Source organism: Emydura macquarii, unplaced genomic scaffold, assembly GCF_026122565.2.
Source record: "Emydura macquarii macquarii isolate MOO-44397 ecotype Brisbane River unplaced genomic scaffold, CSIRO-AGI_Emac_v2 contig_1027, whole genome shotgun sequence".
NCBI classification, from domain to species: domain Eukaryota; kingdom Metazoa; phylum Chordata; order Testudines; family Chelidae; genus Emydura; species Emydura macquarii.
The window spans coordinates 15,385,477-15,408,854 of NW_027131164.1; the positions used below are offsets into that span (position 1 = coordinate 15,385,477).

Sequence of the window (23,378 nt, forward strand, 5' to 3'; positions counted from 1 at the left end):
CCTCTCTGATGTTACCGCTGAAGCACCTGCCCCAAAGAACTGTTCATGATGAAGACATATAAGGAACATGCTGTATGAGATATCAGTGAGCTCCGTCAACATCTAAATGTCATATTGATAGAGTGAAATGCTTGTTTGTTGCAGGCAGCCAGGTAGAAAAATTAGATGCCAACATGTATCTTCTTTCCATCCAATGATTCTTTAGTGCTTTTCATATTAAAGGTCTAAACTGTGCATGCTACATTACAATCCGGTATGCACATCTCTCAAGATAAACCTCTGATCATCCAAGTACTCTGAATATTTTTAATATAGACCCCCACCAAAATATCCTAGATCTCAGTAGCCCTTCAGAAGAATCTCAGTGGTACAAACAAGCATAGTGATAATGAAGAAACTAGGCAGGAAGTAGGAAAAGATTTAGTATCAAGCAACGATTTGCAAACTCATCCTGACAATGGTGCACAGGTGTGTCTACACTGCAATTAGCATCCATGGCTGGCCCATGCCAGCTGACTCGGGCTAAGAGGTTGTTTAATTGCAGTGTAGACACCTGGGTTAGGGCTGCAGTCCAAGCTCCCACTTTGCAGGGGCCAAGAACCTGGGCTCCAGCCCAAGCATCTACACTGCAATGAAACAGCCCCTTAGTTTATCCCCCTCCCCATAAGCCTGAGTCAGCTGTCCTGGGCTAGCCAGGGGGTTTAATCACAGTGTAGACACACCCACAGAGATAAATATCTGAGGTCTTGTCTTCACTGCTAAAAGGATTCTTTTAAAAAATAAAAAAAATAAATAAAAAAAAAAAAAAAAAGCTCAGGGCTATCCCAAGATAAGAACACAGTGGAGACAAGGCATTTCAGTTATACCAGGAGATAAATAGAGCCCTGCACAGACACAAATATGCATCAGATCTGCATCCACGAGAATAATTTTCTATACGACCCACAATCCATCCTCCCTCTTTTAGCTGTACCTGCATCTGCCCTGCTCCCCGCCTACATCCTAACAGCTGATTAGTTGTTCTGGTGGCTCCCAGGGATGGCAGCTGCTCCTGCCCTGCCCCAGAAGTTCCAGAGGTCCCGGAAAGTCAATCTATGACCTCTGTGACCACCCGAGCCACAAAAAATGGTCCATGGGTATCCGTATTCGCGGATGCGGATATCCATGAATATAAAGCGGATATCCACAGATTTGCAAAGCTCTAGAGATAAACTCACCAAGGTGAGCCCTATACCCTCAGCTGGGACTGACCTCAGTGAGTTTACCTCATGGTTAAACTAAAATGTCTGGTCTTCGCTAAGCTTTTTCCTCAGGGTAGCTCATGAACTTTAGGTATCCTAAAGTTAAAAAAAAAAAAAACACACGATGGAAGAATTCTTCTGTCGACCTAGCTACTACCTCTAGAAAAGGTGGATTTACAACAGAGAGAGAAAAACCCCGCTGTTGCTGTGGCAAATGTCGCTGGATGACCAGTGAGGAGAATTAAGTTTAAATTGGCTAGTGACATTTGAACTTTCATGGGAAATGTCATAAACTAATGATTTTTTTTTTGTTTGTTTTGCATGAAATTTCTCCATTAATTAACACAAATATTGAAAACAAAAATGAAATTTTTCATTTTGTTTCAAATTCAAAACTTTCATTTCATTTTTTTATTTTTTCTCCCCCTCATTTTTGTAAAATTCTCCTCTCTCTTTTTTCCTCATTTGAAAACTAAAAGAAAAATGGAAAAGGCAAGAAGAAACTTTTCAAAATGAAAATTTTCATTGCTCAGAAACAATGTTTTGATCAAAAAGAAAAAAAAATGATGAAAACCTTTCAAAGAGCTCTGCAACCAAACAATATTTTTAAAATTTATCCAGAAGAACAGTTTCCTCACTTAAACACTCAACTTGCTATGTAATACCCACAAACTCCACAAAATGAAGAAACTTACAACATTTGGGTTGTGCAAGATTATCTTGCTTAGATACAGCAAAACAGAACATGATTTCACTCTGTGGAGCGAAGTCGAGAGCAGAAGTTAAAAGGGGAAGGAGAAGTATGCATTCTGAGCCACTAGAATTACCAAAAAGCTTCCACTCTTTAACTATTAGAGTAAAAAGACATCTATAAGCATAAGCCTTTCCAAATATAATTGCCAGAAGATACGTGAGCGCAGAGAGGGCCCAGACTGCAAAATGGAAAGGAGCCTAAAGCATTAATTGCAAGGCTGGGGGATGAAGAATTCAGAAATTTTATCTATTTTCTGCCTACAGGTGTGTATTAGGCTGAATATAATATAGCATTTTTAGTTCTAGTCTCAATTATAAGGTTATCTTTTACAAACTACAAACATTGATAAATGGTACATTTCATTACTTATACTGAGATTTTTACTGCCTTCTAGGATGTAGTGAGATGACCACGTTCAACCTGTAGCTTTTAGTCGATGATATACATGACAGTTGTGTACACAAACAAAAAATAGCTTCATAATATGTACAGATGTGTGTTTACCATTAAAAGGAAATGAACTTTTGTAACTTTTCCAATTTCTTATTTGGAGTATAGTTTTTGTACTACATAGAACTGAGTATGCATTTATTGTGTAACATTTTTAAACTGAGCAGCACATACAAAATCAGGCAGGTTCTTTTGAAGATATAAAAAACATAAGCTAAAAGACTCACTTTAGGCACCAACATGCAACTGTACTTTGCAGCTAGCCAAATGACAACATCAAAACAAATCTTTCCTCATGTGCTTTGGACTCCAGTATGAAGTTAACCGGAATACACATTTTGTTGTCATCTTCTGCTCATTTTAGTAAATGAACCAGACCCTTTAATTTTAAAGCACCTTAATTAAAAACAGACTGCCACTTTTCTTCTCCAGTGTAACTTGGGCTATATATTTTTTATTTTTATAAAGGAGTTTAACACACCAGCCTTTCCAAACAGTCGGTAAAACCCATCTCTAAAAATGTTCTTCTAGCTCCTATTGGCATAAGATTCTAATGTAAGAATGGTTGCATTAGAAACCGAGTCTGTCTGTGCACAGGCCAAATGTTGTCAAGACAGATAATGCAAGCTCCTAGCACAACAATCTCCCCTTTGTCAGTCACGGGGATCCTATGAGAAAGAGCCAACCAGTCTAGGAATTTGGATCAACAGAGAGTATAAAAGGCTGGAAAATAAGGGTCAAACTTTATTTATATTGCTAGGATAAAACTAGAACAAGCAGTTCTCTGTGGTCAAAGAGCCTTTAATTTATGACGTTGTGGCACTGCTGCTCTCAGCAAAATAATCTACAATTCATACCATTAACCCTTTTTCCAGGTCTTCACTTTTAAGCGCAGGATGTATTAGTATCTGTGTGGAAAGGGCACATGCCGTCACAGAACATACTTTTTGGGCTGCAATCTGCTTATAAATCCAAAGAGAAAAATCTCTCTTATTGGCACTAGTACCGGTGACTGTGATTTATAGGATACTAGTCTAGAGGATCCAAAATAGCATCTCCACATAGAATACAAAGACACTTTGTGTACAAAAGCTACAATGAATTGAAACAAACTTTCCACTCATTTATCAGCATGACTGCAACAGCCATCACATGGCAACTGAATAACTGCTCAGTACTGAGCAAAGTTGATCTGTATCCTGAGTATTTTATTGAATAAAATGGGAGGGCAGGTTGGAGGTAAGAGAGCGAATTCAGTGCAAGGCAGTTGCCAGCAGTTCTAGTTTCACTTCAGATACAAGCTATTTATCATTTACAGACTCATCCAGCAGCCTTATTTTTAAAGAGACATCATTGGATTGGTTACTTTACAGTGAATACTTGCATTCCGTTTGAGAAAACAGGTTTCACATGCAAACTGCAACCATAAAAAAATCATCCCTTGGTGGTGACTCTCAAAAATCTGACCTTGAAGTAAATTTATATTAAGATACAAGAAAATGTTGGGTTTCCTTAATTTAATGACAGAGTTTATGAAACAAGATGACATTTTAAAAAGTATTAAATCATAAAGCCATGGATTAACTTTTGGAACACATTCTAAAGATGACGGCGTTGCAACCACAACATGCTCATCTAGCTGGGACCCTCCTCCTCCCACTCCTCTGTAGGGAAATACACAATGGAAAAGTAGTTAACTATTAAGTCTTTTTAAAACAAAAACAAAAATAAACAAAAACATTAGGGGCAGGGCCTGTATACGGTTTGACTGTCCTTCGGATACCTAAGCAGTGCTCAGAAGCATGTTTTACAAAGCCCACATACGTGGACACAAGGAAGAGTGTGACATTGATGAGGTATCATACATAAACTTAGGGTGGGACAGTCAAACCTCTGCTCCCATCCAAATCAAAGGTAAGACTCCAGTTGACTTGATGGGAGCTGCTTTTGCTGACAAGAAAATTCCACCCACCCTCTGCCTCCCTAAGTCCTTGCTCAATATCTCTGAACATTACCTGAATAATATTTACCCTGAGAGCAAGTACAACAGCTGCATGGTTATTCACTGGCTGATTCATGTCAATAAGATGCTTTTTATCAGATCTGAAGTGGGAGGCTCTTTATGTTGTTGTTGGTTTTTTTAATCTTTAAAGCAGTTAAAACATGATTTCACAAAGGACAGAAAAGCTCAGAGATATTTTAATGGATCCATTCACATTACTATCTCAAAATAGGTGTACCTGAGCTTGTGCATATTGGGAGTAGAGAAATACACTACTGACACAACCTGATATGTCAGGAGGTATAAATAGCAGCTTTTCCTTGAATGTAACAACTGTTAGTACTCCCCACATTCTCATGGGTGCAGACAGAAGAAAAATGCTTTTCTTTTAGATTCCTGGAAAGGGCTGGTCGCATTTAGAACTGGTTTCCCTCTACTATGCATAATAGCAAAGGACAGACAATTAAGCACTTAGTGGCAAATGATTTTTCCCCTTGGTCTGTGACACACCTAATGCTAAGAAGTTGGAATGAACAGTGACTTTCCTGTCTTTGTTTTTCCCTTGCAAAGAATAAATGTTTGAGAACCATCCTTAAAATAATGAAATCAGCACTTGACATTTTCCTATTCCAGAAGGTTTTTGAATAGGCTTCTGATTTTGTCTTTCCTCTCCCTGAGAGCAGCAGAGTTGAGCAAACATCAGCTGCTTTGCAAGGATTCCTATCACGGAACATGCAGAATGCCCATTTCAGGTATGTTAAGAGCCCAACACTAAATGGAAAACTGATTTTCTCAGATGGTTTGGTAATTAAATGCTTCAAGGCAAAACATTAGAATAATTTAATGAATATTTAAAGGAAACTATCAAGTGGTACCAGAATGTCCAACACAATGCAAATTGAATGAGCAATTTCACAGCAAGTCTCTCTTCCACCCTTTAGAAATGCAGCTAATAGCAGCTCTCCATTTAGCACTCTAAACATGTGTTTAAAAGGCTATCGACCTAATTTATAATTATACATTGTTATTGATACAGCCTATTTCTAATAGTCATTAGTAAGGGAAAATGAGAGGTTGAAGATCGGGAAATTAACAGTATGTAAAACGTAGAGAGGGGGGGAAATTGAAAAGAAGAATCTTCATGTTCTCATTTTAAATATTTTGGGACCACACTCCTATAGTCCTTAAACAGAAAGAACTGAAAGAGCTTCAACACCTGTGGGAGCTTAACACACACAGAATGCTGGCTGGGTTGCTGGGGAGGTATCTGGGCAGCTTCTGTTCAGCCAGAGACCATCTATGCAGAAGAGTTTTTAGCAGTGGCATTGTTAGAGGATCCATGACTATAGCCAAACCAGAAGCAGGCAGTGAATAAGCCAGATGGTGGGAGTGGTGAAGCAGTTTGGTATGGAAGACGAGCATGCACAACTTTGTTGATGTCAGTGGGAGTTTTGCCTATTTAGGGATTGTGGGATTTAGGCCCAAACTATCTTGAAACTAAGTAGTGAACATTTATTTTTCCATGTCTGTGGTGCCTTATTGCCCTAAATTGGCCTTTTTGCGCCATTTGTTTATGGTGAGAGTTTTGGATAGGTGACAAAGATATTATCGGATGGAAAAGAAGCTTCCCACGTGCAGTCACCTTACAAGGTGTTTTAGTATCCAAATTGTGACTGTTGAGAAAAACAAAAACAAAGCAGATAAGAAATTTGGCTCAATCACTTGCAGAGTGCCATTGTGCCATGTGATCAAGCAAGAGGCAGCTGGAACAGGGTCTCACTTTGAAATGTACTCCCCTCCCCCCCACAGCTGCAGTATTTAATTGGTCAGCCCCTCGATGCAACTGCAGAACTAATGCATTCTGAACACTGGGTGCTCCCTATCCCCCAGTTTTTTACTGAATAACTGCCTTCAGCACAGAGGTTGCATTCATCAGCAGAGGACAGTGGACTTACGACAGGAGTGGGAGTTGAATAATGTAGGTTTTATTCACTATTCTGCTACAGACTTCCCGTGTGCCAGCCAGCAACATACTTAGGCCTCAGTGAATTTTTGGTGCCCAAATAGACATACCTGAGGCCTGATTTTCAAAAGGTGTTGAGCACATGAAGCTTCTGCTTATTTTACTTGGAGTTGTGGGTGCTCAGCACTTCTAATAATTAGACCCTACATGTCTCAAGTGAAATACCAACATTGACATTCTGGCCTTAACATCTGTGCCTTGGTTTCCTCATTGGTAAAAATGGGTAACTACCTATCTCCAATGGGCATCAGAACGATTAAATCAATTATATTTACAAAATGCTCCAAGACCCTCAAGTGGAAGATTCTGTACAAGAGCAAAATACAGGCTGATTTCAGATTCTGTAATCTCCACCTCACAGAAAAAAGTCTCTCTCAGCCACCCTTTGCAATCTGGCACCAAATCTCACATCATTTACACACACCTCTACTAACTACATGCATAACTATCATTTATAAGAATCACTTCAACACTAAGTTAACCATCAAAACACTTGAACATATAACCAATAAACATGGTCCAAATTACGGGTTCCTCAAGATAACAATGGGGATGTGAGAGCTGTGGATGGTAGGAGGAGGTTGAGAAATGGAAGGATGGGTTAAGTGTAGATGGAGTACGGAAAGACTAGGGCTATGTCTACACTGCCGTGGGAAGTCGACTTTCTTTAATTTGACTTTCAGCAGCCGATTTTTAGAAATCACAGCAGCATGTACACACTACGCTGTTTGTGCTGGTCTCTTGAGTTTATACTGACCAGCCTTAATTCGAATTGCAAAACAGTGCAACGTGGGTAGCTATCCCACAGTGCAACTAGCCACGGTGGCTGTTGGGACGAGTGTCATCGTCCCAGGATGCAACACTGCTTCCCCCATCCTTTCCCCCCCCAAACAAACAGGAAAAGTATTTTCATGCCATTTTTTTACTCCCCGTGATTGCCACTGCTGCAGAGACATGGAGCCAGCTCAACTCTGCACTATAATTGTGAGCGTGACAAATACATCACGGCTTATCATGGAGTGCTTTAGAAATAGATCACGAAGGCAAAGCAGATACTACACCGATGCCACCAAAGCTGCCCTGCTACAAGACATCAAGCAAAACAATTCCCGATTGCTGCAGGCTGTAATGAGTCATCTGCAGTCCATGGAGTGCCGGTTCTGGTGCAGGGAAACAAGAACAGACTGGTGGGACCGCATCATTATGCGGCTGTAGGATGATGATCAGTGGCTGCAAAACTTTCGCATGCGAAAGGCAACTTTCCTTGAACTGTGCTTGGAGCTGGCACCGTCCCTGAAGCGCGTGAATACTCGCTTGAGACAAGCTATGACAGTGGAAAAAAGAGTCGCCATCACTCTCTGGAAGTTGGCAACCCCCGACTGTTACTGCTCAGTTGGGAATCAATTCGGAGTCGGTAAATCTACAGTGGGCATAGTCATGCACCAAGTGTGCAGTGCCATAAATAGACTTCTGCTATGAAGGCTAATGACTTTGGGAAATGTGCAGGACATAGTGGAAGGGTTTGCCACGATGGGCTTCCCAAACTGCGGGGGGGGGGCATTGATGGGACGCACATCCCTATCTTAGCGCCTGCAGAGGCTTGTGGATCACAGGGGTCGTTTCACTGATATCTATGTGGGGTGGTCTGGGAAGGTGCATGACACTTGTGTACTTCATAACTTGGGGCTGTTCTCTAAGATGCAGGCGGGAACTTTCTTCCCTGACAAAAAAATTCACATCGGGGGTGTGGAAATGCCAATAGTGATCCTGGGGAATCCTGCTTACCCCTTGCTCCCTTGGCTAATGAAGCCGTACACCGGGCACCTTGACAGTGACAAGGAGTGTTTTAATAAGAGGTTAAGCAGTTGCAGAATGGTTGTAGAATGTGCCTTTGGGCATTTAAAGGGTAGATGGAGAAGTCTCCTCACTGGACGTGAGTGAGAAGTACCTCCCTTCTGTGATATCTGCGTGCTGTGTTCTTCATAATGTGTGTGAATCGAAGGGTGATAGGTTCCCCCAGGGTTGGGCTGTGGAGGCAGAAAGTCTGGCCGCCAATTATGAGCAGCCACATGCCAGCACTATGCTGAGAGCTAACCGTGGAGCGCTTTGCATTAGGGAAGCTTTGAAAACCAGGTTCTGCAATGAGATGCAGGGCTGATTTCTGTTCCTGTATGTTGTTTGCCTTTACTGAACCCCCTCCCCCATCTCCCATTGATATCTGTGCCCTCCAAATCCCTCCTAAACAAGATATGATTTAATAAAGAAACGTGTTGAAATGATGCAAAACTTTATTTCTTAACATTCAAGTAACGGGGGAAGAGGGGGCGAGTGTTCATTCACTATCTCAAGGGGTAGGTTGGTAGCTTGCTGGCCAGCTGTCAGCACGTCTGCCGCTGCTTTCTGCTCACCTCCACCGGGGAGGAGCATTATGGAGGGTCTGCAGCGGGACTCTGTCCTGCCTCCGCTCCTCCTGAAGCTCCACAAGCTGCTGGAGCATGTCTGCCTGGTCCCGCATAATTCGCAGCATTTCCTGCGCGGTGCTGTGATCATGCTCCATCATTTCTCGGCGATTCTCCCTGTCCATGTCCATATACTGGGACAAGGTCAGCCTCCACGCTCTTTGCTCTGTCTCTGCGGCAGCTTAGGCATTCACGAGCTCGCCAAATATGTCATCTCTGCTTTTCTTTTTTTTTTTTTTTTTCCCCCTCCAGTCTTTCCGCAGCATTTCTTAAGGATCGGTCCAGTGCCGAGGTGTTTACAGAATGAAAGAAAAATAACCAGCTAGCCAGTCAGCATAGTGAAGAAAATGATACAAATGTAACAATTTAAATAATGATCCTGTGATACAATGTAGACAAAGATCCCCTGAAAAAAATGTAGCAAATGATTCCCATGATACAATGTAGAAAACGATCCCCTGCTACAATATAGACAATCGTCTCCATGCAGTGCACAGGGCAAACACAGAGGCTCATTCCATTCCTGACGTCCCAGAACGGTCTGCTCGCTGTGCCATTGCAGAGAAGATCTGAGGACAATGTGGTGTGGTGGCCAGGGGCACAAACTCTGCTTGTGTTTTAAACCTGACAGAGAGGAACTGCGGATAGTGGGGGGTGGGGGGCAGGCCCTGCTTAAAACACAGATTTGCTGGACACAGCAGGGTACCAGCAGTGTTCCGCCATGATGCAGGCTCCCTTGATTGCAGCGAAGTATCCTACCGTGGAGAGAGGAACAAGGCAGCCCTCCCCTGAAGTTTTGCGAAGGATAACAGATTACATACATGAAAGTTTCTATGAGATATCAACTGATGATAAACGTAGCATTTCTCATTACATAAAAAAACTGATCCCTGGGGAACCCCCCAGTACAGTCAATGAAATGCCTGAGATCCCCTTCGTGCCTCCCCCCTACCCAATGTAAAAGGACAGAAATGCTAAGAAGAAAAACTCACCAGATGTGCCTTCCCCTGGATCATTTGTGCTGTCCTGTGTGCTGCTAGACTGCTCGGGGGTCAGGAATAAGTCCTGACTTTCTGAGAGAACGGACACCCCACTCTCCTGCACTCTGCTCTCCTCAGCTTCTTCCTCATCCACGGAGTCCTCATCATTGATCATGGACTGTGACCTAGCGGTGGTATAGATGCTGCGGGGCAGCACCATGATGGGATCGCCATCGAGAATTGCGTGCACCTCATCATAGAACCGGCATTTTTTGGGCAAGGAGCCAGAGCGGCTGTTAGCTTCCTTGGCTTTCTGATATGACTGGCGCAGCTCCTTGATCTTCACACGGCACTACTAAGCATCCCTCTTGTGTCCTTTCTCCAGCATGCCCTGGGATATCTTCTCATAAATGTCCAGATTCCTTTTGCTGGCTCTGAGCTGAGCCATAACGGACTCCTCGCCCCACAGCCCGATGAGATCTAAGACCTCTGGTCGACTCCATGCTGGAGTGCACTTGGGCTTTGCAGTAGCCATGTGGAGAACAGTGACGAAGCTCTCTCCACACTGGCAGCACAGGAAATGAAAATTCAAATCTTCCCAGGGTTTGAGGGGAGGGGACTTTTCCTGCTAGTGTGACCACTGAGCAGCAGAGCGCGACTGTCCAGAGTGGTCAAAACGGGGCATTGTGGGATACATTCCGGAGGTCAATTAATTCGATTTAAGTTCCGTTGTGTCTACACTGACACTAAATCGATTTAATAAATTCAAATTAGGCACTTGCAGAGGGGGTCTTATTAAGTCGATTTTAGAGACACCTTAATTTGAATTAACAGTGGTGCCAGTGTGGACACGGGTGTAAGTAAGCCGATTTAAGTGACTTTAAGTTGCCCTAAGTCGCCAGTGTAGACCAGGCCCTAGCTGCTCATTTCTTTGGTTTGTATGGTTGGATTTAGTAGAATATGCAGTTTAACAACCTTAACGCTAAATTAATGATGATTTGGGTGTTTTAGGAGGGTGGGGATATATTTAAAGTTTAAACTAGCATGGTAGCCAGCTAAGAATGAAGACACACCACAGATACTAAGCACTGTTGCTGATCCTTGTACCTCATTCCCCTAGGCTATTTGGACAAGGAGCAACTGGATGGCAGAGTGCCTAGCCTGGAGCAGGCTATGGGAAACATAAAAGGAGAATACTTCCAATTACCAAAACAATGAACTCTTTTATTAGCCAATTAAGAAATGACATTAGTGAGCTCTGAAAAGCACATCTTCCAGTTCTATATAGTCAAAGAGAGGAGAGGACAGGGGAGGGCAAAAGAAGACAGAAAAGTGGAGGGAAGTAATTGGGGTTGTGAGGTATCCTGCCCCTCCACCCCATAGTCATATCCAACACTTACAAATGGGGTAATTTTAAATCACTTTTGACTCTGCTCTGCGTAGTCTGTTATAGTTCCATACTATACTAGCAGCCAAAGGCCCCAATTAACATTGAGTCACCCATTGTGCGGAGCATTGGACAACCCCAGATGAAAAGGTCTCTCTCTCTCATCCCATCATATGCCTCTTTTAGGGAATGCCATTAACACGTGTGTAAAGTCCTTGCATCTTAGATAATAAAGCATGTGAGTTTTTAACATGCATCGAATGCCTAGTATTCTTGTTCATATTCAGACAGATTGCCTTGCAGCCATTCCTTTTCCATTTACGTGCTTTGCTTATGTGGTACATTCGCAGAATAGAAGACATCTGCCAAAACACATTGTGTTAGGGGAAAAACACACTATTTCACATTATTTCTTTGATTGCTGAGGAATTTGTAACGAAGCAAAGAAAATAGCAGGTATTAGCCAACATTACCAATCCTCAAGAATGGCAGATAAAGTGCCTTATTGAAATAACCTAATTAAATAATGTATGATACCCTTCATTTTCAAACTGTCCTTCTCTCCTTGTTTCAATGTCCAGGGCCGATGAATGAAAACACAATAAAGGGGAAAAAGGGAGAGATTACTGTTGTCAGGGGACGCATATGGGAACACTACATTTGGAAGAATTCTCAGACAACGCAGGAAACATTTTCTGATCCCTATAGAGTCCCCAGCACGGCAGGCATATTACAATGAAATGACTGCAACCTTCTCCATGATTAAATGGATAGGCCTCAATTTTTGCTTAAAATCCTTATATATTCATTGGTGCTACAGCAGCAGATATAGTTATTGTGATGGTCTCTTCCACAACTACTTATATATATGTACATTGGGCATCCTGATCTTGGTATTCAAGGAGAGTTCCATCTTAATGTATAAATACATCAAATAAAAAGCCACTGTATGTTCTTAACTCATTTATACCCTTTACTATTTTTAGCAGGAAACAAGCAAAGCCTAGCTCTTAACAATCACAAACATACTTTTGGTAAACAAAACATTAAGTTCAAAAAAGGGCTCACCCACTAATGGGGAATAAGAGTTGAGGTATATTTCAACAGGGGAAACTGAAAGGCAAGCTCCAATTTTCTACCATACAAGCACTGGAACAGTTGGGGAGAGAAGGTGAAAGAGGGAGAGAAAAGAATGGATAATTCATATGGGCCCATAAGGCCAGGTCTTGATGTATGGTCATCCACACTTGTGCAAAGTTGGTGTAAAGCTACCACTAGCGTGAGGGAATAGACTATTCCAATTTGCTAGTGGTCTACATGCACTTTGCATTGGTGAAGACGACTACACAAGACATAAGGCAGTAGAAAATACAGACCCATTGTTCCTGGACCAGTTCAGGACTGTATGGTTTTTACAGATATGTCCTTTGTTTGTAGATTGTCAGCAAAGCACTGGGATTAGTGTTTGCTAGTTATGCTACAAAGCCAGTGAGGGGACCACAAAAATCAGAACCTAAAGGATACTCTCTATCAGAAATCATTAAATAAGATGTATCTAAGGTACTTATATGATCTCCATCACTACAGTATCTGAGCATCTCATCAACTTTAATGAATTTATACTCACAATCCCCTACAAGATAGCACTTCCCTATTATCCCCATTTTAGCAGATGGAAACTGAGCCAAAGAGAGACTAAATAAGTTGCCCAAGCTCCCACAGCAAGTTTATGGCAAAACAGTGAATTGAATCTGCATCTCCCAAATTCTAGGATAGTCTCTTAACCACTGGACCATCCTTCCTCTGAAGCTTGGGTCTGCAAGTGACTTGACAAATATGTACTGAACAGGTATTTCTTCTAAAAGTACCTCCCTAAAGCTGTTTTGACCATAAAGATAAATGCATGTTTGTCAGACAAAAAGCAAGAATTTACTCAGTCACCAAGAGCTCTGTTCATATCGAACTCAGCTAAAACATACGCTAACATTTGTCAAATGTTAATAAGGCTATGATGGCTGAATGTGTCCCATGTTACTGCTACCAAACAGGCATATCATATATGAACAAATGAAACAATTCCCTAACATTCAGAAGAGTATCTGGACTTAAATGTTAGCCATAGCTGATTTTATCAGCGATAACTACAGATGCATATGCTCTACTTACTCCTTTTCTTCCACAAGTCCACTCCACCATCTCATTAATGAATTTTAAAATGTCACCATCATTCTGACAGTGGAAGCACAACATACAACTTTCTCACTCCTCTTTAACATGGCAGGAGTGGAATCAACCGAATCCATACAGAGACGTCCAGCCCTGCTCAGCCAAAAAAGTGGATCAGCTCAACATGGGAACTCAAAGGAGGAAATAAAAGGAAAGTCAGAGAAATAGAGAAAAGCAGAGATCATGAATGACCCTCCTACCTCTTTGCCTCTGCCCTCTCAAAATGCAACCAGTGGCAGCTTTGCCTGTCAGGGAAATGGGGCACTGCTATTATTAATGCCTGCTGATTGCACTGTTCCTGACACAATGGTTTGCCACTTCCTCTGACTGACTGACAGGAACTGTTGGTTTTGGATGGGGGAATTCAACACAACAATGACCAGGCAGGACAAAGGCAAAGAAAGCAGCTCCGTGTTGGCTTGGAGACCAGCACTGTGGCAGCCTGCAAAGAGACTAAGCAAAAGCAATACTTTCTGGGTGACAAGAGCCGCCACCCTGGAGAATCCATTATTAACAACTATACTAAGAAATATCAGGCAATAAAATAAAGTGTAATAGTACCTAGCCTAAATCAAAAGACAGGGAACACCAACCAGAAGTGTTAAGCTTCATTCAAATATTTGAACGTCAGCTGTTTGAGGAGTTAATGGAAACAATGAAAATATTTAGCACTAACTGACAATTGCTAAGAAGAAGATCACATTCTTTGGACTTGAATGTCTAAAGGATTTGTCATAACTTGATTTAAGCTAAACATTTAATGTGCACTCCAGTTACACTGCATTGCTGATCCCTATGAAACTCGTCTTCCAGCAGGTTTGTTTTAAATAGAATGTCATCCTGAAGCAAAAGCTGAAGATTCAGAAGTGGGTTATTATTGTGCTAAAGCATCTTTTCAGAGATGCAAGGAGAGCACGTAACAAGCAAGAGGAACTAGAAGTTTTATCCTAAATGATGATTAAGGGATTAAAGAATTTGACTGAAATTTGGGATGGAGGATTATCAGCCATTTAAACCAGTGCAAGTGGGTGTTGCATGCTCTGGGTTGGTAGAATCTTACTCCCACTTTACACAGGTTTGAATGAGGTGCACAAGGTGCATAGCAGTGGAGAATCAGGTCCATAAAAAGGAAAGAAAAGATGGATATCAGGTGCTATATCTAATATTTTGAATGGCAGCTAGATAATGAGGAGTGAGGATAGCAAAATGATTTAGGCCAATTTTGGCGGCTCTCGGAGGTACAAAAGAAAGACAGCCATGCCCACCTCCCTTGTGCACCAGTGTGGGAGCACCCAGAAACTTGCTCTACCCAAGTGCAAAATATATGGATCTACAGCACTGTCACTGGTACTAGACAGCAAAAGAAGCATGGATGGATGAAACACTAGTCATGACCCTTCCAAACCACTGATTGAACGGGGAAACACATGACACACTCTTAAGGGAAAAGAAGTAGCTGGCACATGGCTTCATTAGTGTAATATCTCAGTGCCTTACAGCCTTTCATCCATTTATCCTCACAACAGCCTGATGCTCTAGGGAAGTAGTATTATCCCCAATTTACAGATAGGGAAAATGAGGCACAGAGAGACTAAGTGATTTGCTCAAGGTCACACCGGCAATCTGTGGCAAAGTACAGAAACAAACCCATGTGTCTCCAGGGCCAGGCTAACGCCCTACCCACTTGTCCACCTTTCCTCTCCTATGTTTGTCCACCATGCCTTAGTACCCACAGAAGCATTCTCACTGTCTCTACAGAATGCTTCCAGTCACTGCCTAATGATGGCCAGTACAACCACAACCTAATCCTTTGAGTTAAAACATGGAAGAATGATTGCACCTGCAATTCATGGGCATCTTCAGAGAAGATGCTAACAAATGTTAGGGAAATCAGATAAAAAGAACAAAAATGCTAAGCAAGTTGGAGAGTGATTTACAAGGAAAGATTAAGAACAATTAAAGATGAATCACTTGCCTGCTCTTTAATTAAACAAGGCACACACAGTATGACACTGCTCAAGTTTGTGCTATACCTTTCCTCATCCACACCCATTAAGTCAGGATTATGCAGGTTAAGTCAGGACAGGATTTGGCCCTGCATTAGCCATCTGAAACAAGCCCAAAAGAAATTAGCTGGAAAAGTTTTCCGAGAATGCTCTGCATACGTGACTGAAATCGCATGAATGTGTTAGCATCTTCTTCCTTCGTTTGTAACCAAATTAATGTTACAAAAATAATGAAAGCAACAAAAAAAAAAAAAAAGCATTCAACAGAGACCAGTGTTTGAGAGTGAGCAGTGCAAATGACAGGGCCACAAACCAACCATCTTGCTTGCGCAAATGAGCACAGAGTTTAAAATGGAAATACAACAAACTGAACCCACAAGTACAGAAAGAAATCCAGGCAGAGCCATGTCCCAGATTCAGGGACTAGTCTTCAAGCGAGACAGCTACAAGGAGAATTCTGTCTGGGTCTCAGAAATATTGCAAGCCCACAAATCAGCAAAGGCAAGAGGTGGGAGAAGGTAAATACTACTCCCTCTGTTATAACATACCTGGATGGAAAAACAGCCACTTTCTTCCCCTCTGTTATTTTATAAAGTGTTTCTGGATCATCACTCTGACTCAGAATGATACAGTGATCAAATTAGAGTTTAGTTAACAGTTAAATAGTTAGGTTCTTTTTCAGCACTCAAAATAGTCACAAAAAGGTGAAAAATAAAAGGAAATTACCACATCATTCTAATTTTTTTAATAAAAGTTGTTTCTTAAACTCTATGAATTGAATGTAAACACTTCGATGTTAGTAATAATGATTAAAAGTTCAAGCTGCGTTGGATAGTTGGGATTGCCTCAAATCACATGGCATTGTTTCAGTCCTCTGACTAGATGAGTGTAACTCTTAGTGAAAGACTTGGAGGAAAAAAAAGAAAAAAAAAAAACCTGCCAGGGCTTTGACTCTCTCAGGAAGAGGTAGCAGGAAAAATAGGATTAAAAGAATTTTAGAACATAAACCTTTCCCTTTAGGGGCCATGCAAGCCTCATATGAAGGCATCATGCCTAGAAAAACCAGACTACTTCATTGGAATAAGCTATACTGACATATGCATCCCTACATCTCTAAAACCGAGTTCACACTAAGGCATTGTATTGTGTTAACTGCATTAGTTTCTAAACTGTCATAATTACAGCAATATAAAATGTGTAGACAAGCCCTAAGATTTACTGGCTAGGTCAGAGTTTAATTCTCTCTCAGCATATGCAAAGTAACTTACACACCTGTTGCAGCTGTGAAGGGTGTGAGCCGATCCTTGTTCAGCTCCTGTAACTTCCTCTGTGGCAGGGCTCTGGCAATGGGGCTCTCCATTGCATTAAGCAGCAGCAGCACATTAAAAAATATATATGTTAACTGTCTTCACTGGTCATATGTTTATGGTGCTGGGAGGTAGCCAGAGGGGAATGGAAAAACTGGTTGACCAAAAAGTACGTTTAGGTATCAGGCAAGACTCAAGACAATATCCCTAACAACAGCACTAGCATAGCTTCATCAGCACATCTTGGCACTTCTGCTAGTCCCAGAGGGGACTGCCATAGAGAAATAACATCTGTTTTGCACTGTTTGATTGGGTCATATTGACCATCTGGAATCAGGGGGGCACCCAGAACCTGTGGTGCAGGTTGCCCAATAATAGTGATTTCTCACCTGAATCTGGAGAGGGCACATTTACAGGGTAACTTTTTGAGAACAGAAAGGATGATGCCACAGAACTCCCTACTCAGGACGACGCAGATTGCCATTAGGAAAGCAGCTAGTGGGCAGGATAGAATTGCTCACAGTAGTGTGACGCTGATTCCATCAATATCCACAAAATGCACAAAGAATCTAGTGGGGAGGGAGCCAACACAGGGCCAGTAAAAGTAGGCTACAAGATTAGTAGCAAGGATGATGGAGCGTCCCATGGTACTAGGGTTACCATATTTCAGGTTCCCAAAAAGAGGACACTGCAGGGGGGTACAGTTGGGTGTGCAGGAGGGCTGTGTGTATACTGGGAGAGGTATTTGGGGAGGAATGGCAGGAGTACTCACTGGAGGTGAGAGGCAGTGTCGCTCCCTACTCTGGGAGGCAATTTCAACCCTACAGCGTCGCTCCCATGGTGGCAGGGCGGCTGGTGTAAGCCCAGGACTCAGCACCAGCCGTTAGTCAGCACCTCACTGCAGGAACCCCTTCTTAGGGTTGGGAGCTGGGTGGGCAGGATCCAGCAGCTGTAACTACAGGGGAATAGACCAATCAGCTGCAGATGAAAGGAGGGACCGATTGGGAAGCAGGTCAATCAGGGCTCTTTCTGAGGTGCAGTAATTGCTATGCAAAAATCCCAGACATTGCCTGGTATCCGGACAGAAGATGGAGGATCAAAAAATAGAGGAATGTACGGAAAGCTCAGACGTACAGTAACCCTACACGGTACTGTCTTTACTGCTCCTCATTGGCAACCAGCAGCCGTGGCACGGAGGACAGCATCTGATAAACAGCAAAGGCAGAAATCATGAGTGTTGGAGCATCCTAGGGCTGTGACAGCTAATGGCGTACCCACCGTGGATTTGTGCTGGGCTATGTGCTCCCCTGCTCAATTCATCTTCACATACTTCTCCTGCTCAATGACTATATGAAGACATCAGGTGCTTAGGGAGAAGAGAAAGTAGGCCGTTTTCAGACAGACAGACAATATTCAGGTTTTTGTCTCTAGCTCAACTAATCCTACTCATGCAAATGACCTGGATGAAGGATGAGAGCTGTGCTCCACCTAGATTAGATGAAGACAGCCTTCACACGGTAGGAGACATAGACCTTCCTACCCTTTATCCATGTCCCCATCACCACAAGATCAAAGGGCTGTGGCGCACTCTACATGGAGTTACGTTTTGAGACCACAGGAACTGGAACTGTTACTGAATGCATTGGCTAATTTTCTGAATGGAGTTTTGTGCTGGCAACACAAAACCCCAGTGCTTCAGGCGCTGAACTGCCTGCCAGCAAGATTCCACAGGAATTCAAGGTGTTGATTTAACTTTTAAAGACTGAAGTGGTTTGGGATTTAGTTGTCCAAGAGTCTGTTTCCCCTCCATGTGCAGTACTGCTAGAGCACTGTGGTCAGAGGAGGCACTCAAACTGGAGCTCCCCTCAGAATGGAGGAGGGAAACCTCCCCTTAGTCCCCCAGATCTGATTATCTTCTAGGCTAACTACAAGGCACCATTTTTTCTCCCCGACATTTGGGGAGGGGACTACTGGAGGAAAGATCCTTTATGTGGTACACAGAAAACTGGAGAGGAGGAATTAGCTATTCAGTAACTTCCGATGGAGTGAGTAAGTTTAGTACAGTAGTTTCTATTGGACACCATAGGAGATGGTCACATTTAACTCTGCAGTAGTGCCCAGAGGACAGCATAACTAAAGAGCTCAATGAATAAGTCTCCCAGTAGGTGACTATCCGCCACACACCCTGGACCTCATGTAACAAGATGGAAGTGATATCATACAAGGGATATTGGTGTTGCTGCTGTCTCTCTAGAGCCTAGGATCACCCTGATCCTCAGATGCATTCCTCTCCATATGGCTACTCGTTATTTTATTTCTCTCACTACCTCTCGCTTTCCCTTCCCGATTTCCCAGCCGATCTTTAAAACATGGCACCTTTGGTGTGATTATAAAGTTCACTATCTGCAAACACGCAAAGGGGCTGGCTGAAAGTCTGATTCCTGCAAGCATTCTCTGACTGCTCCAGCATTCACAGACAGTGAACTTTGAAGGGTTGTGGCATAGCTAACGTGAATTCATGTAAATTGCTCCTAGAAGCAGGTAACCACTCCCATTACTAATGCAATGTGCACACACTGCAGCTACCATGTACCCAAAAGATATATTAAGATCATAGCTTTAAAGCCAAAAAAGAGACCATTATGATCATCTAATCTGACCTTCTTCAGAAAGGTTCTCACCAGCTCACAGGGAGATGAACACCAGTGACTCACTTCTGCGCAGTTGGTTAGAGACACAGCCTGTTTATAAAAACAACAATTGACAATAGCCTGTAGGCCAAGAAGTATACAGTAGAACTATTAAATCACTCAAATAGAGTAAGTGTTGTGCTAGGTTATAATTGGTTTGTGCAGACTGAGAGTTATAAAAGGAGACTGAAAACAATGTAGTCAAAAAAACCCACACTCATACACATAATATTAATACTGCAGTCTGATATGCATGATGGTAAGAAATTTAATAGTTTATGGTCCCAGTCTTGCTATCAGATACACAAAGGCGGAAGGGTCTGCCAATGTACAGCCATCTGTAGGATCAGGGTTAGTTTTTGCAATGGATCATCAGCATCAAGAAGTCAAACAGGAGAAGGCCTTTCCCAGACCAAGAAAGATCTGTGGGCCTTTTCAGGATACAGCCAGAGGCATTAGCTCCATTCTTACCACTATATGTCTTGTGCAGCCAAGACTCACACTTAAATCAACAGTACAAGGCTGACAGTTCAGTTGGGTGGGTGGATGTCAAATCTCATGAGAAGAGTTCATAATGCCATACAACCACAGATTCTGAAACAGGAGATTTTAGAACAAGTAGTAATAAAAGCCAACTGGATGTTTGTCATTTTCCAAATAGCTGCCTTACAATCTATGTTTTGTATATTTTAAACTTAAAAGTAGACATAATGAATAGTATTAATAGGGTGCCTCATACCCAAACATCTATGGGTACTTAACATAATACAAAACACAAAGAATCTAGCTCAATAACTACCAGTGTAGGTGTGGAAAAAAGAAAATCTACCACCAAACTCTCCCAACACAAAGAAAACATTTTTATTAGCTTAAAATCAAAGTTTCTTCACCTCATTTGTGGCAGCATGTACAACTAACGTACAATCTGGCAGACATGTGTGTGTATATTATATATCCAGAGAGAGAGAGAGACCCATGGTATGTTTTGTTATTATAAATATATCCATCACCACCTGTAGTTTAGTTCAGTGAATATGTCAAATTAGACACATTGCTGGCACAATAGAATACAAAGATATGCATGTAAGAAAAATTTATTCCAGGACACTGGTGACACTCAGAGTGGAATAAAGCATGAACTAGACATCACTTTTGGCCTAATGTTGTTCCCATTAAAATCAGCAGCAAAACACGTTGTTTTCCATGAAAGGAAGATCTGACCCCTTTTTTAACCTCATCTCAAAAGCACTGCTACTAGCCAGCTACATCAAGTTGTAAGATATGTCATCATACCGTGATATTTCAGTCTGTGAGGAGGAGTTTTGATCTTCTGGAATGGTATACAGATTGCACAAGAATATAATCAACTTATAAATTTAGGAATGCCTAAATTTACAATAAGAGAAACTCCCTCCCTTTATTTTTGGTTTACTTATTCTAGGTATTTAACACTACTTTATATATTGTCAATTCCATAGAGCCCTAAATGCATGGTCAGTTAGTTGATCAGATTTTCCCTTGCTGTAAAAAAGCCCTTCAACAGTTTCTTTCAAAGGTATTTTTAAAAATTCAAAATACACTATTTAAAAGGTGGTTTATAACTGGAACTTTTACAGGTCAGTCAATTAAAAAAAAATCCAATGGCAGTGTTACTCTACATGACATTTTTGCAATTTTTTAATATCATTCTCCACACACAGGATCACAAAGTATTTGACAAAAAGGATTTAAGAGAGATTTCAAGAAAAACTAAGGTCAGAGGGAAATACTTCCAGATCAGACACCATAAGTAAAGATGAGGCCATAACGCTCACAAATAATTCATTTCATCATATATACAAACCAAAAATAAGTCCATCATTCATAAATTATCACTGTAAAGATCAAACAATTTGTTTCACAAAAGAAAATGACTGATCATCTAGGAACGTGGTAGAAATTCAAATGGCTGTCTGTTTTCATCCTTCATCCACATTCCTCCTCAATTCAATGGTCCAAAGGCAAGTACTGCATATAGCAATTTAGTGCCTGATTTTTCAAAGGTGCTTCCATGGGTTTCAAAAAATCAAGCCAGTTACGATCTGGTTATTTCTTATTCCTATGTTGATAAGAGCAACAACAGTATCACTTTTGTACCAGTTGGGGCCAAAAATTCTGAAACTGCTTTTTTCACTACTATAACCCAAAACTAGCCAAACTATTTTTTTCTAAAATGTTGGCTAAAAAAAAAAAAAAAAAGAGAGAGAGAGAGAGACTGCTGTCCGTATCTCAGGAAAATTCATGCTTATTCATTCCCCAAAAGAGACTTGTTCCAATCACTATTCCATAATAGGTGGCTCCCTTTTCTTCAGGATACAGAATTGTTCTGAAATGGTTTAGGCTCATCTCTAAGCATCACCTCACAGAAAATATATGAGTGTTAATAAGTACGGAGTATGATCAGGATTTGTTAACGACAGTCCCTGTAAACATTCTCTGTTAGCTATATCAGGTGTAGCAATGTTTCCTAGTTATTATATATTTCATAAGAGCTGTTATAGTTTGGTAATGCCTCTAAAATAGAACAGCCTTTGCCAGAGGTTCTTTAAACTGAAATACCTCCATTCTGGCAAAGAAAAGTCAAAACACCTTCATAGTTCTTTGAGACTTGTTGTATAAACAGTAAGTATTACAACAGAAAGATCTGATCAACAGAAACATTTTTTTAAATTACTCTGAAAAGAGATCCCAAACCAGTGACAGGAGCTCATACTTGTACTGAGGGTGTTTAGAATTAAATAGAGCCTTTTATATAAGTGGATTTGAAACACCCTGTGGTGATCTACAGTGTTAACTAACTGTGCCCTAGGTACCACCCAGCACAGAAATAAACATAGCTGAACGGCCAGGGACAAAAAGGGGCACTACACAACACACTAGGCAGATGGGAGAAGGAAGAAATGAGGCTGACCTACAACCAGGTTTCCCCTAATGCAATCACTAACTACCCTTGGTGACACAGGATGGATTGATTTCCTGTGAGTCCTTTTATAAGGCTTTGTTTAAAGCATGCACACCATCCAAGAATAGCTGATCCTAAACAGCAGCAGAGTTCACAGCCAGGGGAGCTGTCAGTGCTTGGATTAAAGAGCCAGAGCTGGAGGGTGCATGGAACCTGCTCAGGTTTTGTTGCCTTTGAGGAAGTGGCCACACAGAAACTCTACTTCTTCTTTCCACCATAGCTTGAGACATCTCTGCCCATTGTGGGGTTGTTAAGCCCGGAACCTGCACCTCCACCAGCACAAAGAGGCAAATTGTCCCTATTACCACAATCCACCTGCCCTGGACACAAGTGGAGCAGGCTGGGGGCAGTGAAATACAACCTCCTCTCTGTATAACTGAAATGCTGGACATTGCACAAAGGGGTCAGAGGGACGGAGGAGGGGTCACCACTCAGCCTCCTCCCCACACCAAAAAAGCCCCTAGGACGCCAGACAGCCACCCCTCCCCCACCACACTTCACAACACCAGGCAGGGCCAAGGATTGGCAGCTCGTGCCTTTTTTCCCCTGCAGAAAATCGGTCACTTGAAAGGATTAACCCAAGAGATTGTCTGACTGTTTCTTCCCTGCTAACAAGCCCAGTGGAATCAGGATAGGAAAGTAACAGAGACGGCAGTGCCTGGCTGGCATCTCCATCCTGCCGCTGGCCATGCCAACACGGTATTGCAAAAAGAAAGGGCTGTTTTCTTCGCACCCCCGCCGCCCGTTATTATTATCCCCAGTGTCTCGCACAGCACTGCTAATAAGCGCGACTCACCTACATTCGCCAGGGGTATTTCTTGCTGCTGTTTTGCAGCGCTCAGCAGCTCCCTG

At 42.0% G+C, this 23,378-nt stretch overlaps 1 protein-coding gene across 2 annotated transcripts in view; it reads right to left on the reverse strand.

Annotated features, from left to right (window-relative positions):
* The window catches only part of RNF144A (ring finger protein 144A), an 85,411-nt gene extending 62,033 nt beyond the window's left edge, over positions 1 to 23,378 (reverse strand). Inside the window, exon 1 of one of the 2 annotated variants that reach the window (XM_067544809.1) lies at positions 23,323 to 23,378. The gene's annotated coding sequence lies outside the window, so the exon portion shown is untranslated. The remainder of the gene's footprint in view (positions 1 to 23,322) is intronic. The other variant, XM_067544810.1, reaches the window with a different exon arrangement.